Consider the following 4,864-nt stretch of genomic DNA (forward strand, 5'->3'; position numbering starts at 1 on the left):
TGGCTCACTCCGACCATTCAAAACACTTTGGTTCCTATGCAGCTTTGATTTGGGTTTAGTGCGAAACACGCAGGGTCTGTAATTAACACCCGACCACCCGCTAAATGCGGGTGAATTTAGCAATTGGCGGATAACACTGCCTATCTACCTGCCACATTGGCAGGTAGCCAATGACAATTGAGTGATTCACTTGGTTTTTTGCAACTGTTTTTCTTTTACAGTTCAAAGAAGTCCGCCATTTTGTTGGATTTTTGCAAAAAATGTGGCGGCACATTCAAGAGGCCAGCTGAAACAAAAAACAACAAAAAGATGAGCATGAGTCAAAGAAAAGGAAAAAAAACGACATTTTAATACAAATTGGACAATTGGCGACAACGGCAAGGTTGGTGAGGGGCTGATTTATGACAGCAATACAGAACAAATGCACTGCAGTGAATGTCATGTGTACAGCTCAGAGAAAGCAAAGTCAAAGCCTTCTGTAATCGAGACTAAAAACGTAACATTAGAAGCAATTAAGGACCACAAGTCATCAAAACGCTACTGACGTCCATGAAAGCAGCGCAGTTGGCGAGGATGCGACTGCTGTTTCGGAACGTTCATGTGATTCCTATTTATCACTGTTAAAAAATAAAAAACTTGCTGGTAAAAAGTCACGTTTTTAAATCCACCTGCCACAGTGGCTGTTCGTCAAATTTTTTTACTTCAGGCCCTGGAAACACGCCACAGGTGATAAATATACAGGGCTTTGCTGAAAACATTCAGAGCTTAAGGGTGGGAAACTCAACCGTGGTGCTTCTAACGCTATGACTGTTAATGTTACAAATAAGCAATGTTTTTCTAATTGTTGGTATTGCAGAATCAAGTTATAGACATCCTTATTTTTTTTCAGGATAACCCTGGCTATCAGGATATGCATGCTGCAGGGATGTCACACAATAATGTGTAAGACTGTGCTTTTATACATTGTCACAACATATACACAAGTCTTGGCAATCAAGGGAAACAAAAAAAAAAAAACGGTAACCAACACATGTAGGAAACTGTTTAGATTTTTTTCCCCCCAGTACAGTCCATACACTTTTATTCAAAAAGTTAGTTATGACCTCACTTCTTATTCTACCTGCTAATACACATCAGGATGCCAAATCAAACTCATCTGCCTGTGTCTACCATGGATGCATTCTACCTGCAACATGCACCCATGCATACAAAGCCATATCTGCTTGTATCAGATTAAGGGTTATTTATTGGCCAAACAAGCGCCCTTTCTCCTCACATGACTTCATGTGATTGGTCGACACAGCCATCAGTCAAGACAATCAGCAGCCAAGATGGCAGTGACTTACAATAAATGATCACTTTTCAAATGATTAAGTAACCGTTCAGACTTAGATTTATCGTTCTTTAATAATCGTGCAAAGTCTCAGAAAAGTCACTGAAGTTCCAGGCCGGATTACTATCTTTTTGGAAGTTTTATGGATCAAACTAAAGGCCTTGTTAGAAAGCCCTTGATGTTAGCTAGCATGCTAAAAAGAACAGAACAAGGCTATATTGAAGCCATGCGGAGATACGTGACTTGATTTTTGGATTCATTTATTTGGCTTCTGGGTGGCCTTCAGTCGCATGGAGGACCTCGTTGAAACAGTGCATTCTTCTGCTTCTAAAGAAAACAGGTAAGTCTGCACCATATTGATCTGGAGATGGTAAAAAAAACTAAGGTTGTTGTCGTCGCTGGCGTCTGATACTACCGATACAATGCCAACAAGCTTAGAGGATTTAAATACTCAAGTTTTCGAGGCTTTTCCGGAAGTCAGGGTGTGAAATAGCCTGGCTTTGCCCTCCTACGTACTTCCGCTCAATTTTCATTTTCCTTTAGCAGTGTATTTGCAGGTTTTCTCCGGCCAAATCTTTGGTGGTCCAATCAGCGAACAGAGGGAGTGGCTGAGAACAATGACGTTGAGGTTGTGCGCTCAGTGGTAGAGCGGTTGCCTGCCAATCGGAAGGTTGGTGGTTTGATCCCTGGCCCTGCAGTCCCATGTTGAAGTGTCCTTGGGCAAGACACTGAACCCCAAGTTGCCCCCGGTGCTGCGCATCGGAGTGTGAATGTGTGTGAGTGTTTATCTGATGAGCAGGTGGCACCTTGTACGGCAGCCGCGGTCACAGTGTCTGAATGTGTGTGAATGGTGAATGTTTCCTGAATGATGTAAAAGCACTTTGAGTAGTCGTTAAGACTAGAAAAGCGCTATATAAATACAGCACATAGTTTGAGTTGTAGCAAAGTTGCAAAGCCATTCGGCCTGTTGTGGCAACTCTTCCAAATATCCAGAAGTTAAAATCCGAGAAAGAACAATCTTTGCTTTGAGTTTTGTTGGTGGCCCTCCTTCCCACGGGGTTCAGGAAAAGTTAGATTTTTCCAGCTCGCTCCGTCAGTGGTGAAGGAGTTAGCTAAGGCTAACGTAAGTGATGCTAAGCCAACGTCACCACCAAACATTAGCGATAGCGATGATTACATAGCGATTGGTTATGGCAGATCCAGAGTGGATCTGGGCACATCCAATAGTTTTATTCCAACCGCTGTCAAGGAAGTTAACACTTGTCAATGGAGAGTCGCCAGACTCTCTGGACAAATGAAATGTACTGGTCAGACCAAGTTAGGTGTGAAAGGCAACAGACACATAATATACTAGTTTCAGTTGCATAGACTACAAAAAAGTGTAACCAAGGGTTTATTATGTGTCTAGACTCAGGTTTGACTATAAAATAAAGACAACATGCAATAATACCACAGTGACACAATAATATTCCTTACAAAGGCTTTTGATACTGTCTTCCTCCTACCAATGCAAATATTTGATCCACTGACAAACAACCTATTTGATTGTTAAGGAATGCAAACTTTGAATATTTCTGTCTTCCAGCCTTCTGAACACCCTGGGGGACACTGGGGGTTAATTAGTACATTTATGCATCCGACAAACCATTTCATTGAACAGTCACACATATGTTAAATCCAGCTATTTGAACTGAAATGCCTGAGAGCCCAAATTTTGTCATTATTAAAGACAACAGAAACAGTGTCAGGTTGAAAAGCTGCTGAAACACCACTAACAACATTAATAGTGATCAAGATTAGTAGTACCATGACTTAAGTACAAAAATAAATAAATTATGGAGGATGATTATAGAGAGTGAAAGCACAAAACAGCATATTCCAGCCTTCGAAATCCCATTTATGGTCAGAAATGTTTGAGGAAAAACACACAACAGCTGTGGCTGGTGAGTGACCTGGGGTTTAAATTCTTGAGATGAAGCAACTAGAATGTGTTCTTTTTTACATCCTCTTGGCGTTTAACTTGAAACTGGCTCATCCAAGACCCAGAAGTGTTTGTGTCCTCTGTGTTGTTGTTGTTGTTCCTGGTAATGATGAAGATAGGCCTACTCTCCTTATGGAACTAGGGGGTTGTTCTGTCTTATATCAGACCATCCTGTTGGGTTAGAGTCTACAACTGATTCCATTAAAGTTAAATAAAAGGTGTACTTTTATATTTTATAGTTTTACTGTGCATCCAATTTATTCTGCTTTCTCCTTTAATTTGTCACCCGAATGTATATCACCAAGAAGTCAAACCACAATCTGGAAAGGCTGAAATGTGCTGTGCTAACATGTTAATTATAGATAGTGATATTGATGTTTAATGAAAGGTTTGTCCCATAGAACAGATCTAAATGTTCTCAGCTGTATAGTGGAAGAAATATTCAGATCCTTTACTTAAGTAAAAGCACTAATACCACTCTGTAAAAATACTCTGTTACAAGTAAAAGTCCTGCATTGAAAATGTTACTTAAGTGAAAGTAGTGGAAATAGGGTTGGTATCTATTTCCAATAAACACTTTTTAATATAGGGTTGGAAATGGTCTTTATACCCCGACAGCAATAAATAACTTTACGGCTCCAAAAATGGAGTGAAAAAGATCCGTCATCTGTAGCTGCTTAAATCCTGTAAAAAAAAAAAACACCAATCAGAGCCTTGCGGTGCTCTTGGAAAGAACCAATGAAATGCTTCCTTGCTCTGCTGTGCGTACTCTACTCGTCCCATGTATGAGCCTGAGCTCAATGCGCAGCGTAACCGTATTGCTAACATAAGTCATGTTTCAATATGATAATATTAGCTGTTTGCTTATTTTGAGACAGGAAGCAACAGTGTCTCTTTCTCCGCCCTGCTCTGTGTGTGGGCGGAGCCCCGAGGGCAGGGGGGGCCCCAAGGGCAGGGGGAGGGGTTAGACGGAGCCCCTAGGAGATGCTACTTTCAAATCTTGCTAGCTTGTCAATGTTAACATTCCCCACCTTGCCGTTAAGCCTGTCATTTGATTGCGAGAGAATGTGTGATTTAATTACTGATACTTTTATTATGTCTGAGCTGTAATAAAACTATGACCCACAATTACAATATCTTCTCCACATTTGTAAATAGACTGTTTCAGTGTGTTTGTTTTTTTGAACAATATGTGTATTAATTTTTATTATACAAGAAAGTTACAGAGTAACACTATTTCAGTTCGACACAGTTATTCCCCACCCCAACATTGCTCTCTTCTCCCATACTAAAATACACAAAGGTATCAGACAAGAGTGAAAAAATGTTGCAAGGTACCCGGAAACCAGACATACATTACTGTACTCAAACATAAAAGTTACATTTTCCAGCAAGACACTATAACAGAAAAAACTGAATAAAAATAAATAAATAACAACAACACATAGAGTGGCTTGAGAAAAGAGGAATTAAAAAGCATCTTTTGGAAATAGATCTTAATGCCTTAATTCAAAAGATTTAGGAAAATCCAACCTTTTAAGGACACCAAT

The 4,864-nt window shown here is 40.0% G+C and overlaps 1 protein-coding gene across 1 annotated transcript in view; it reads left to right on the forward strand.

The window, feature by feature from the left end:
- The window catches only part of tpcn2 (two pore segment channel 2), a 224,090-nt gene that overhangs the window by 91,557 nt on the left and 127,669 nt on the right, over positions 1–4,864 (forward strand). The window lies entirely within an intron of this gene.

This window comes from Etheostoma spectabile, chromosome 15 (genome assembly GCF_008692095.1).
Source record: "Etheostoma spectabile isolate EspeVRDwgs_2016 chromosome 15, UIUC_Espe_1.0, whole genome shotgun sequence".
In the NCBI taxonomy this organism is placed as follows: Eukaryota; Metazoa; Chordata; class Actinopteri; order Perciformes; family Percidae; genus Etheostoma; species Etheostoma spectabile.